Consider the following 15,264-nt stretch of genomic DNA (forward strand, 5'->3'; position numbering starts at 1 on the left):
TAGCTAGCTAGTTAAATAATAATAATGACCAACGTAACATAAATTTAACAGGTTTTCAGCAGACAAAGTGCTCTGTCTCTTTTTATTACATTACTGGATCAATACCACTTAGGAACTCCAGAACTAGCTTCTCATCTAACGGTTGAACTCGAAACAAGGTACGCATTTGGCCGCTAGGTGGCAGTGTCTACTTAATTTATATTTAACATAAAAGTTTAATTACAATATCTGAGAAGCGTACGAAAATAATGACAAAATACATTGTATTCATGAAGGGCTACATTTTATAAAATTCTTCTATAAGATTTTCGGATTATATTGTAACCGTGAATTAAATATGAATAAATTGGATAAACACATCCAGTGAGCGGTTACACATAAGGTAGACATAAGAGGGCTGAGTGAGGATACCTCGGCATACTTACCTGGCGTAGGGGTTACCGTGATCATGAAGGCGGTTCCCCCAGGGTGAGACCCTTCTATTGCACTGCGGTTGGGTTGACCCCTGCGATTGCTCCAAATGTGAGTAACTCGGGCGCGTAATTTTTGGTAGTCGGGACTGCGTTCGCGCTGTCCCGGTATTATTTTGGCAGCCTTTAGAAGTGAATTGCGTAGAACACGAAATTGTATAATGGCATAGATAGTAGTAGGTAATTTGCTTGTAAATTATGTGTCTTTGTTGGCTGTCAGCCGCGTTAATTCCAAATTGTGTCCACAAGCGTAGATCATATATGTAACCAGATAGGTCATTGTTATGTTTATGTCGATTTGATTTTTTCTGTATGAATTATTGTAATGGGAGAAATACTGTCATCCTCTGAGGAGTTTAGTGCTGAGAGGAATGCGGTTCCGACTAGCCTAGCACGGTACTGGAGTGGGAGGGAACAGTGACAGCGGCAGTCTGGAAGGAAGTACAATCACACTGAAAACATTCGCCCAATTTACGAGGGCAGTATGCCTATTAGTTTTCTAACGTATGCAATAAAATAAATAAAAAGAAAAATCATAATAAAACTACAATAATATAAATGAAAAGAAGAATCATACTATAAAATTTAGTGATTAGTAGAATTGAATTAAATTTATAAAGTAATCAATTTAAATATACTGTACTGCTGAACTCACTTGAGAAGTAAAACTACTTCATTTGTATTTTAAGATATCACCAACAAATGATTTTCGCATGACATAGGAATCTGTTTTTCATGATACCAATCACACATATTCTAAAATTCCAATAGAATAAAAGCAAAAACTTTTCCATAGCATGTTTCCTTAAAAATGACTTGTAACGATGAGATATTTAACATGAGTAATTCATATAATATTAACATAGCTAACATCAGGGAGATGTTTGAGCAAAAATTGCAACAATATATTTAATATATTTATAACAAAACCATATAGGCCTAGGTAAACAATATGTACCGGTATATGAAATATTCACACACTACTACAAACTGAAGACTGCATATTTTTGGACGATTAATACTTCCCACTCCGCTCGGCTTGGCTCAAGGGGAGTAGAATAGAAGAGAGGGGCTCAAGAGGCGGATTAAGTGTAATCTGTCAAGAAGCTTCTTTTTACCAGCAGTGGAGCGCCACATGCACAAAAAATGGCGGTATTTTCAAACGACTTCCTGCACCGGAATTTCAAAATACTTCTTTGCACATCCCCGTTACATTCATATTAACATGAATGTTTGAAATGTAACCATCCCTATTACAATTCCTTTTTTTTTTTTTTTTTTGTTTTAAGATCTTTAGCCAGAAACCTTTTTTTGTAAATTACAATACCATAAATGTTTTCAGAACGAGATATCTCATGAAGTAGAGTAGTAGAGGTAGGAAATGGACTGTGAAATTGGAAATGATTTAGACATGACCAAGCAAATCTGTTATGTTGGAATGTATCAGATTTATTTATTAACAATATTTCATTTTGTACATAAACACAAAGATCTTTATTGAAATTAACTGTTTGATGTTTTACTGTAATAGAGAAAAGATCGTGAGCTCACGATAGGTACTCTATATATATATATATATATATATATATATATATAATATTAACAACATAGTAGTAAATGTTACACAAAGAAAAAAATCATACCTAAACATTCTTAACACTCTACATATTTATTAATGAAGTAATCTCTGCTCTTTGAAGTCAGCTAACCGCTTAATTTTCTGATATTTTCTGATATACTACCATTAGTTATTATTGTGTTGTAAGGAAAATAATTTCAAATCACCCTTAGTAGAAATTGGAGTCTACAATGCTGTGTTCTTATTGTCTCCAAATAAGTAGCTATAATGTGTAAAGTCTTCTGGTTACATTGAAGGCATTCATGCACAAATATTTTTTTTAAGATTAACACTTAATGACATTATGTCAGTTTGTTCATGAACTTCTACATTACATTTTGGACTATATGTGGGGAATATTGGAAAATATTGTATTCACTAGTGTAATTTTGTGTTCAAACATTACGAACATTAGTGTTGTAGTTAGTTAATTTAAGTTCCATTTATCTGAGAAACACAAATATAACAAACTGAAGAAATAAAATAATACACAGTACATGATAAACATAAAATTAAAACAATAAAAATTAATATTTAATTACATTATGCCAGTTTGTCTGTAAACTTCAACATGAAATTTTAAGCTGCCTGTGGGGAATATTAGAGAGTAGAGTAAGAGAGTTAATGGGTTTATTGCCAAAAACTCAGCATTTGTTGATTTCAGTTAAGTTGTACAGGTTTAAGAATTGCAACGTATATGTAGCACCTACTACTGTATTTATTTCCTCAATGGCATAATTTGTCATTTAATATGAAAATATTCTAAATGCTAGTGCAGAATACAATAACTTTATATTCCAACATTGCGATTATGGTAAATAGAGTCTACAGTACATTTCACAGGCTTTGTTGAAATATGCCAACAACATCGGTCCTGTGTTTGATATTATGATGTTATTTCATGAAAAAAAAAATATATTATTGCCTTGAGTTACTTCGTATTGTAGTTAATTTAGGTTCCTTTTGTTTGAGAAAAATACCAAATCATAACAAGAAACATAATGTAACAAAAATACAAGAACAATACAAAATAGCAATAAATAGCAACTAAAATTAAACATGCAAAATCTTAAATCAAAAATACACAAAGAAAACATACTCATTTGGCCACAATACCACAGTATCAGTAAATGTGCACATCACTTTTCTGCATCCAGTTTCACAAGCACATTAGGTGCAAAACTTCTCACATCTGCAGTTCTCGTTGACATGAAGAAGAGGAGTGCCAGCGAAGATAAAGTTGTATTTGAAAAGTAATGTTAATATTATTTTACATATACAATCCTGCAGACAATCCTCTGGTTCATGATTTGTACAGGAATGTCCCTGGTTAACAGAATTCAAATGTAAAGCCCTTAATATCTACTTACACAGTACAAGTGAAACAGAATTGTTAGAAAATTATTGAGTATTCCTTGTAAAGCCACTCTTCTACAAAAGTTTGCCTTATATACAAATGATGTTGGGTTTTGTGAGAAAATACTGGATAAGCTAAAATATGCTTGTGACAAAATGAATGACATAGATGAGCTGTGCTGTCTCATATGCGATGAAATACCACTAAAATCAGCTTGGCTTGTAACAATAATGATGATTTTGTTGATGGGTTTCAAAGATTTGAAAAACACTTGTCAGGTAAACCTGCAAATCAGATGCTTGTGTCTATGGTGAGTGGTCTATGTCTTTATTACAAGCAGGTAATGAATTACTTCTCAGCAAATTCTGCTACTCCTGGTATATGTTCAATAGTGCAACACGGACATTAAGCCATTTAGTTGCTGCAGACATTTATTGCTTGTCAACACTGCTTTTAAAGATATTTCATCCTACATAAGGCAACCTACTCTGTCAGTGTGAGTCATCTTACTACAGGCATTCCTTAGTCTGTCGAATAATTTGTCACTAAAACCAACATCAGTGGTATACTTTCGCAAAACTCTAAGCAATGTAGCCTTAGAAGGGAAATTTAATAACTTCCTAATCATTCTATAGGCACTTGGGCTCTGTAAATAAATATTAAGAGCCTTTGCTTTCAATTCCGGTGACCACCGAACTCTCTGCACATACCTTGCATTTGAGGAGACACAATTTTTTTACCAATTCATATAATGGCCCGGGAACCTTCTTCCTTAAAGTTGCAAGGGCAATGTCAATCTTCAGATCTCTCTGTTTGGTCTTGAGGACTCTTCCTCTCAGATGATGCAGTTGTACTCAAAGACTGCAAATTTTCCTCCTCTTCAGTGTTACTATCGGTGTGGCCGTGGTTTGCATTCTTGGGGGCTCCCCAGCCTCTTCTCACTGCCTCTCCTCTCTTGGGGGGGTCACCAACCTCTTTGGCGGGGGTCCTCTGTTTATTCCCGTACAAAATAAAACAACCAAAAGGTTAAAATTATGAACTGACAGCAAGAGTAAGTAGTCCTGTACCACCAAGGATAGAGGTTACAATTGAAGCGTTGGGCCGAATAATGGTTTATGTTACAATTTTTGCCATTATACTTTATCTTAGAATGTTATCAAGTTATTTCGTTTCAGGAACAGATTTGCGGAAATTCTTTCAAGATGTGCTCACAGCTTGCTCTTGATGTCAGAAAGGAACTGTTTAAAATGTGTTACTCTCTTATAGTCAACATTTAAAAACTGTTTGTCATTGTCTTCATTATTATTCTGTTCATAATGTCATAAACTTCTCCGATGTGTAATATGACTTTCAGTAACATACAATCTATACTTTGCTTAGTGTACAAAACATATTGATGGAATAACGGTGTATGTTGCCCGTCCACTAGTAAATTATTTATGAGTGGAATGACGATGTAACATTTTCGTTCCTCCTGCCCAGTTAGCAGATTGCAATACAGACCATTATTCGCCCCAAAGCTTTAATTATGGGATCTACTTAGCCTGATACTTCACTATTTGTGTGAATGGCTTTTCTTTATGTATTCATTCACAATTTGCAATTACGACAGAATTTATAGGTATAGATATGAAGCACTGAAATTGCATAATATAAAAGGCTTGCAGTTACTTAAGTAAGTTACCTTGACCATTGGAGATAGCTTCAACTTTGCAAGGTATGGCTCCCGAAAGCTGTTGTGCAGTTTGTTGGGCTCTTTAACCATCAGATCTTATATGCCCAATGCTTCTAGGCATGCCTTGCATCTGAAAAAAATTGAAATAAAATGTAAAATAAATATAAATTATGAGCACAGGAAAACCATTTCATGGCACTTAATAAAAGCACTTTGAGAACCAAGAAAAATTAAAATAAACTCCTCCAGTCAGCTTCACGTTAAAATACTAATTATCTCATCTTTTCTATTGTAGGCCTAATTTTGGTCCAGGAAAAAATTCGTATTTAAAGACAACATTTGTAAAAATACAATGTAGGCGAAACAAAAAATAAAATAAAATATAGGTGGATAAAATATGTCATAAAATGGTTTAAGTATAAGCTACATCATCATAGCTCACTGCAGCTGTTCCCTGGCACTTTATAGGCTATTAGAGTGATTTTATAAAGTGCCACGAAGTCACGTTCCTGTGCTTAAGGTAATTTCATACACATATACAGTATAGCCTATATAACATTTAATTATATCATAAGTAGACTTGTATTATTATTATTATTATTATTATTATTATTATTGCAATTTATTATTATAAATATTACTATTATTTTTATAATAAATGTTATAAATATGTAAAAGTCTCAAGTAATAATACCACGCGGGGAATATTCAAGGAAAGGGTCTATTACTCTATTTTTTTCTATTGGAATATTGAAACTCCGGTACCAAGCTGCACACGACACGACGTGGTTTGCTGCAATTTTATTGGTTATATTCAGTGTTTGAAATAACTTTTTTTCTCCCGTGTGTGGTGCGCAAAACAGCAAAGTTTCTCCTGCACTGTATAAAAAGCTTCGAAAATAAAAACAAAAAATGCATCTTATATATATATATATATATATATATATATATATATATATATATTCTATCAATAAAAATAATAATAAAAGTCTGTTAATATGTAACTAGATGTTACAAATTCTGTATATGTGTGTATGAATTAATATCTGATAACCTAACCTATATAATTTAAAATGATGCACGTGGCTAGCAAAATTTACAAGTATATCAAATTAGTTATAAGTGATAACATTGCTATATATTGTAAACGAAAACTCACCTCTCACTATCCCAGGTATTTTGAAGAAACATTTCAAGTGGTGACTACTCTTCTTACTTCCGCAGTATGGATATTCGCATTTAATTCGTCCGGCCATCCTTCCCTCGCCTAGGTAAGAAAATTCAATATGTCTTCTTCTTCAGTTCTTGAAATACGGCAAGAAATTGTTCCAGGACTAACAACTTAAACCAAGAGCACGCAAGTTCATTCTCCATTTCCAAGAGTCTAAAATCAGTGACGGAATGTTGGTAAGAGGCGATGTTAGCGCTCATCGTGGCAGTGCCATAGAATTAACAGCGATTAACAGGGAATAGATACGATTGACCCCCTCTCTTCTATTTCTACTCCTCTTGTTAAAAGGCTACTGTGTCATAAATTCAATATAAAAAAGCTCCTAGTTTAATATCGTAGTGCTTGATACTATTGAACATATTTAAATACTTAAAAATTCCTAACAGTATTGTTAAAAGTATAATAAATTGAAAAAATCTAATGTAGTATTGCTTTAATCTAATGTAGTATTGTTCCCCATCCGCACTTCACCGAGACGGACAAGGGAATGGGTGACGGATTCTGACGGATTTCCAGGTGTTCTACTGACGCAGAGCCTTCTTTAGTTATAAGCCGGGGCCATACGTCGGCAACACTGTAATTATCTGTCACCCGGAGGCTGACCGTACAGTACACGTGTTTGTGCTAATGCCGATTTCCAATGTAAATTAATGTTACAATATAAGTGTGTGTCGATGGAATTATGTTTGCGGTCGTACCAAACGTTAATTGTTGATGTATTATAAACTAAATGCGTGTTGGTGACAAAAAAAAAAAAAAAAAAAAACAAGACAATAAATGAAAATAAAATGGTTGCAGTCTTTGGGATTTTTTAAGGTTATGGATGACAAAGTATTGACTATTCTATTAAACATTGTATAACCACATTTTTATATTCTTATTTGTGATTTGTGTGTATCAGAATTCTAGTCAAATTGTTGGGTCTCGCCTGCTATATCAATAAAGTTACGCCGTTGGTTTTCAAAGTCATTGTAAACAGCTGTTTTGTGATCCCATAAATGTTGCAGTTTTGTTGAAGATTCGGAATGCCTGCTATACGTCAGAACTATCTATAATTTGTACATGCATATAATCACTTTGTTGGTTTGGTCAATGTTACTTATGTCCCGCTCACTATAGAGACATAGGCCAATTTTACACATATTTAGTATAACTTGTTGTTTCTTTGACAGGTTACGTTTGGTTAGTTTAGGTTTTTGTTATAGCCTACCTTGCATATACGATTATAGCGCAACATTGGCAGTGATAAAAGTGAAATATTCGTTCAGTGGGAGTTGGATACTCCACATTCACCCACTTGGTATTTACAGGATTTAAAGTCCACAGAGTTTACGTTAATTGATACATACATGTACTTAATAGATAATGTTGCGTTTTGTTACGTATTATGTTGAAGGGATGTGTTTTCATTTTTTCATAGATTATTTTACTTGGCTTAACTGTATTTACATCCTCATACTTTTATTATAATAGGAATGTCAATAGTTTCTTCTGTTTACATTTTATTTTAGGCCTATTTGCATAATTCACATTCTTAGCTTGTTTTCTGTAGTTATATTTATTTAAAATTATATTTTAAAAAGTGTATAACAAATAATTTAGGATAACAGTATTGTTATGGTGACTGGCCAGGTTCAAACTAAAACTGGCTTCCTGGACATCTGAAATATTTATAGAAAAGCACGACATAATCACATGAAATTAAAATGCATATGATATCCTATACCTTTCATGTCAGAGGTGAAACAACATTAAGCGGCAAAACATTGTCAATTTACTAGCCACATAATGGTTAATTGATTGGAATAGGATATGCGAAAGTACGTCATTATTTTATTTATTTTTGGTACAAGTAACATTTCTTTAAGTATTTATTTATTTTCCCTTGTACCATCAATAAAACAACAAGTATGTTTTTATTTTTTTTAATTATAAGTGTAGTTGCTACGACACATAGGCACACAGCACTTTCTAGGCATCTGAAATATTTGTAGAAAAACACGATAGATAATCGCAGAAGATAATATTAAAATATATCCTAAACCTTTCACAGATGAAACACCATTAAGTCGCAAAATATTGTCAATTTGCTAGCCACAAATTTGTTAACTGAATGGAACTTAAGAATACTGCGTAGGAACTTACGTCTTTATTGCATTATTGATTTTATTATTTTCGGTGCAAGGAATATCTTTTTTATTTATTTATTTACCTTCGTACTGTCAATAAAAACATGTTTTATTGTAATTATTTTAAGTTGCAGCCTTTGTATGTAAGTAGCCTACTTACGCCGTATTCTGAAGTATAGCTAATTGATTGCAATAAAACACTATTTTCGAACCCGTAATAATTTACATCATTACTCTGAATCTTGATCTTACCTTTGTGCATGAAGTAATATTGAAAAAATACGCGTTACGTATAACGAAAGCAATGAGCAAACGCAATATCACTCTAAAATTTCCCGCCTCCACTCTGCGTTGCCAAACCTACCCATGCCCCGGCTTGTAACTAAAGGCTCTGACTGACGGGAATATAATTTATGTGTTGGCAACACTGGTATAGAAGCCTTGAGCGTTGGCAGCATTGTAGCGTTAGTAGCTAAACATTAGTTTCGTGTGATTGGGGAGTAATGTAATTTTCAAATTATTATCCGTTCTGAATTAGAATTAGCGGTTTTTTTCTTTTCGTGTGGCATATTTTATAATACATTTCAGTCCGTAAATAAAAAAAAATGATGTAATTGTTTTCTCATTATACATTGATTACGGTGAGATTGCAGAAATAATTTGTGAAATCGTTTTGTGTTAGTACTTTTAGTGTACTTCGTGTTTGCCTAACCTTCCAAGTAAGTTTAGTATTTGGATATTCGTTCTTAACATGATAACATTAATGATTATTGCCAATTCCAGCCAGAATATTTCGTGGGGTAATAAGATAGAAGTATACGAAATAATGTTCAGTGTGCATTGCAGTGGTACGATAAAGATGCATCTGTTTCTGGATAAATACATTCGGATTCCAACCTTGTGCACACAAAATAAATTATTGGCACTGAAAAGTGCCTTTTCGTAAGCATGATGATGCGCATTCGTCAAACGCAGACAAATCTGCTCTTTTTTAGTATTTTAAGATACAGGCCTAATTGTTAGTGAGGAGTCCGTATACTGAAATTTTCCCCGGATAAATTTCAGAACACAGATACCTTCGCTCTTTTCAGTGCCAATAATTTATTTTGTGTGCACAAGGTTGGAATTTTGAAGTAAGCGGGAAAGGAAGGCATCCATGTTCTGAAATTTATCCATTTATCCTCTTGCCCAATAATAATTCCACTCCGGGGTCATGAATTGCGATTAGGCAAGTTAACGCCGAGCCTCCATAGTACATGTGAATTAGCCACGCAGTGTCAATCATAATCGTATTTATCCCTCTGGGACAAGGTTGAGTATCCACCGGCTACTGAACGAATATTGCATATTTTTATTACTGCCAATGTGGAGGTATAAACCAGTTTTCAATACTTTTATTTCAACACATTTCAATTGTCACGAGTAGCATGGATAGTAATACTTGTCCACACCTGTGGAGTAACGGTTAGCGCGTCTGGCCGCGAAACCAGGTGGTCCGGGTTCGATTCCTGGTCGGGGCAAGTTATCTGGTTGAGGTTTTTTCCGGGGTTTTCCCTCAACCCAATATGGGCAAATGCTGGGTAACTTTCGGTGTTGGACCTCGGACTCATTTCACTGGCATTATCCACCTTCATCTCATTCAGACGCTAAATAACCTAAGCTGTTGATAAAGCGTCGTAAAATAACCCACTAAAATAATAATAAAAAAAAATAGTAATACTTGCAAACGAAATGAGGTCAATGTTACTTATGTCCCGCCCACTATAGAGACGTAGGCCAATTTTACACGTATTTAGTATAACTTGTTGCTTCTTTGACAGGTTAGGTTTGGTTAGTTTAGGTTTTTGTTATAGCCTGCCTTGCATATACGATTATAGCGCAACATTGGCAGTGATAAAAGTGAAATATTCGTTCAGTGGGCGTTGGATACTCTACATTCACCATTATTACTATGTTGGCGATACTGAAAGGTACGTATTTAGGGCGGATTGGGTGGGATTACAGCTCTCCCAAAGATCATATCGATTTCAACTAATCAATATTATAAATCCAAGGCATTTTCAAGGTATTTTAGCAAGTTCCTATAGTGCCTCTGATATAAGTAACCTTCACTTCACTCTGTAAATGAATTACGTATAAGCGAAAGGTCGCTAGTGACTTCTGAATATAGTAAAGTGTGCGTCAGAAAGAACGGATGGATTTCACAGGGCAAGAAAATTGTAAGGTTTCATCAAATCAAAAATGTATTGTTATCAACAGATTCACCAATATATGCAGTTTATTTATGGTATACAACATCATCCATATGATGTCCTTGGCTTTCGATATAGGCATCGAGGCGTTTTCTGAAATTCGCCGTAACTTTCACATTCATAGTTGGTGGGATTGCCGCAATTTCTTCACGAATCGCCGTCTTCAGTTCGTCCAGTGTATGTGGTTACTTACGTCTTCAAAGAAAGAACCCCTCAGGGCGCGAGATCTTACCGTAACCTCGGACAATCTCAGTGCAATAGCATGTTTGCGGGCTGATGGTTGAGGTGGCCGGACAACCTACTGACTGTCTCCACATTTGCAGGTGTACACGTGCTCCGTGTTCGTCCATGTGATTTCTTCTTTAATGTTGAATCTGTGGTACGAAATGAAGCCACCCACCGCAAAATTGTATTCCGAGTTGGAATCCTAGCGCGACGTCCGATATCGAAATGAGTCCTGATTGACGATCACAGACTCTTCATTTTTCAAAAATGTCTCTGCGATGAAAGCACATTGTACACCAGACCAACACCGTGTTCTCAACTGAAACTGCATTCTCTCGCTGATCCAACAGTCGTGGTCCCCCTCACTCTATCCCTCCCCTCGCTGCGTATCGATAGTTTGAAATCCATCCCTTCTTTCTGACGCACACTGTATTTGAAGGTTTCACTTTGGATTTTGAGCAGGGTTCTTGCTTTCTGGTGTGCAGAATGGTGAAACCTAACCCCATTACTGAACTTAAGCAGCGAGTGAAGACGCTAGAAGGACATGTGCGATTATTGCTGCCACACCTTGAGGAGAGCAGGATGTTCAAGGAGAGAATGGTCTCGCGGTCCCTGCAATGCCTGGAGACAAGGAAGGAAAATAAAGAGGTAGAGGGCAGCAAAGAGCTGGAGGAGATGAAGGTGAGATTAAAGTCTAAAGTGGGACTTAACTATGAATAATTTTGATATATTTTTTCTGAACATTGTTAACTAGTGTATTTGTTTTATATCTGACACAATGGCTACTTGCAATAACACAACACAAGGATGCAATAATGTATTAATACAACAATTCACAAATTATGACAGGGAAAAAGGAAAAAATCCAGAGATTTCTGTAATACCACTCTTTCTATTTATCTTGTAAAATATCACCACCTCAGATATTGTCATCTTTCACATGGCTACTACTGTCTAATAACACAGGCTTGCAAAATTAAGGGTCATAAACATTTTGTCTAACATTAAATCCAGACTTTGAGATGGGCAGGGCATGTAGCACGTATGTAATCCAGAAATGCATATAGAGTGTTAGATGGGAGGCCGGAGGGAAAAAGACCTTTGGGGAGGCTGAGACGTAGATGGGAAGGTAATATTAAAAAGGATTTGAGGGAGGTGGGATATGATGGTAAAGACTGGATTAATCTTGCTCAGGATAGGGACCAATGGCGGGCTTATGTGAGGGCGGCAATGAACCTGCGGGTTCCTTAAAAGCCAGTAAGTAATAAGTTGTTGTTTTCTAATGCCAGGCGTTTGACAATAAAGTCATTTGACCTCTTGCACTCCAATATTTTTCAAGGATATTATCATGGCCAGCCACTGAAGCACAGATTTTGAGATGTTCTGAACCATTTCTTGGTTTGAGTTGCACAATGGGCAGTTAGGGGACTGATATATTCCAATTCTATGCAGGTGTTTAGCCAAACAGTCATGGCCTGTTGCCAATCTAAATGCAGCTACAGACGATTTTCGTGGTAAATCGGGAATTAACTGTGGATTATGATGCAGAGAGTTCCATTTTTTCCCTTGAGATTGTGCTATCAAATTTTGTTTGTTGAAGTCTAAGTATGTAGATTTAATAAATCTTTTCACAGAGTAATACGTAGATTTAGTAACAGGTCTGTAAGTAGCAGTGCTGCCCTTCTTTGCTAAAGCATCCGCATTCTCGTTTCCCAGGATTCCACAATGGGATGGTATCCATTGGAATACAATTCTTTTATTGAGTGATAATAATTGAGAGAGCATTTTAATTATTTCCGCTGTTTGAGATGAAGGTGTGTGTCTAGAGACTATTGATAGAATAGCTGCTTTGGAGTCTGACAATGTAACTGCATTCCTAAATTTACTGATGTGGCAGAGAAGATTCCTGAGACTTTCACTTATTGCAACGATTTCTCCATCAAAACTTGTTGTTCGATATCCAAGAGATCTATAAAGTGAGAAGAGACAGCACGTAACACCTGCACCTGCACCTTGTTCTCTGGAGATCAAGGATCCGTCGGTGTATAAATGAAGCCAGTTTTGTGGAGGGTACCTAATATTTCTCTCTAAAGACAATTGTTTCAGTATTTCAGTGCTTACTTCTGATTTCAGTATTTCTTCTGTTAAATTTAGATTATATTCTATATTTAATAGAGTTAAAGGGTTTGGTTTAATTTGTAAGTTTTCTTTTAAATTCGGGATATTGATTTTCTGCTTTAATTCTTGAATCATGGATATGAAACTTTTTTGAGTTTTCAATCTACAGAGAGGACTGTATGAATGCCAATTGTTTCCTGGTAAGTAATAAGTAAACATTTTTCTAAAAATGTATGCTACATTTATGGTTTCTTGGGGTGCTGAATCCAAAACTGAGCTCAGATTTTCTCTATCACGTACCATTTTTCCGCAGCACGCATTGGTACTTTTAGCAATGTGAGTGTACATAGGTTATTGAATTTAATATGGAAAAGTGATGAAGTGGAATATGTTCTGTGGCAAATATTAAAGGTATGTTTTACAAAAACTATTAGATTGTCTTCATTAACAACTCACATTTAGCCAAATGCTTTATACATTCAAATTCAAATTTATTTAAATTTACATTTGAAATGAATACATATGTATGGATACCCGAAATGAGCATATGCTTGTGCTCGGGTACAGTCCAGTAGTCTGCATAAATTTTACAGGGATCAAATAATAATGCTGATGATAGAAATAATAGTAACAATAATAATAAGAATAATAATAACAATAATAATAATAATAGCATAATCGTGACAAATGATACAAATATTGTAATACAAAATAATTGATTAATAATAATAATAATATTAATAATAATAATAATAATAATAATAATAATAATAATAATAGTGATAAAACAAAAAATATTTACAATAATAAAATAAATACTAAGATGGATAAAATAAAATTTAAAACCAGTAGCGAGAGTTAACACAACTTAAATAAGCATATAATAACCGGAAAAAATGACGAACTCGAAAATCAACAGAAAAGTTAGTTGTATCGCAGACGACAGCAACCACCATACTGACATTGTGTTGTGCATTAATGGTAGTAGGGGGGAGCCGAAAGTCTACGTAACTGCCATTCTCTTCGAATCTTCTCGTACAATCATGGGAAGTTAATGCTGAAAAAACAAAATGTCTACAAGTCAAACTGTTCATTATTAGCAGGATAAATACAAATAATACTGAAATATATTCATCAAGTCTCCAGAGGCGGCTCCTCAGGGCAGGCAGGGTAGGCTAAGCCTACCTCAACACATTTAGAAAAACCTGAAAGTGGATATTTATTAACTACCCGAACACATTTGGAAAACCTTATATAATTATATACTCTTGTCTAGGTGCTTAGAAATTCTTCAATTAACTATGAATGGGATTTTTTTAGGGTTAGTTGGACGTTGCTTACTACTGGCAGTTCGATTTATGCGACAAGAATACACTGGACAGATCACGATGCGTCAGAACTGTCAGAAGGTAGGCAGAAGCAAAGTTAGCCGACCTTCCACGTAACTTCAAAGCTGGCCCTGGAGTAAGCATTAAAAGAGATCGCTATTCTAAATGCTTTCTTAGCGCATGCGTTCTATGCTGAAGCCAGCGCGCTAGAATTCTGCCTGCCCTAACGAGAACCCACGAGCATTATCGAACACCTACGATTTGCGAAATTTCTGTTTTAAAGTTTCACGAGTTGGAACGTAGATTGTTACGAGTAGTATAACAGTTTTTAAACAGTGTGTTTTAAAAGATGTTTTTTTTAACAGTGTATTTTAGAAAATGTGATTTTTGCAAGTACGTACTGTATATTAATGTTACGTATATTTGGTGATTTATAGTTAATGTAAGTGATAACAATAATGTTATATTATGACTGATATAATAAGTAAACTGTTACGTTGTCCATTTTCGCGTCGTAATGACATTGAAAAGAGAAGTATTTTGGACAATGGACGACCCACTCTTGCATTAAGCTCTACTGTTCATAAAGTCAGTGCTAAAGGTGCAAGAAAATTTAATCCTTCATGGTATGAAACACTATGAAATGGAAATATAAAAATTGGAGGTTTATCTTTCGATAAGGTGGAAAAATTCAAATATCTTGGAGCAACAGTAACATATATAAATGATACTCGGGAGGAAATTAAACACAGAATAAATATGGGAAATGCCTGTTATTATTCGATTGAGAAGCTTTTGTCATCCAGTCGGCTGTCAAAAAATCTGAAATTTAGAATTTATAAAACAGTTATATTACCGGTT

General features: G+C 34.8%; 1 non-coding gene across 1 annotated transcript; it reads left to right on the top strand.

Annotated features, from left to right (window-relative positions):
* The first annotated feature begins 417 nt into the window (after positions 1-417).
* LOC138692309 (U1 spliceosomal RNA) lies at positions 418-580 on the top strand. The gene has a single exon (XR_011330061.1). It is a non-coding gene; the product is annotated as a U1 spliceosomal RNA (small nuclear RNA).
* The last annotated feature ends 14,684 nt before the right edge of the window (positions 581-15,264 follow it).

This window comes from Periplaneta americana, chromosome 16 (genome assembly GCF_040183065.1).
Source record: "Periplaneta americana isolate PAMFEO1 chromosome 16, P.americana_PAMFEO1_priV1, whole genome shotgun sequence".
In the NCBI taxonomy this organism is placed as follows: Eukaryota; Metazoa; Arthropoda; class Insecta; order Blattodea; family Blattidae; genus Periplaneta; species Periplaneta americana.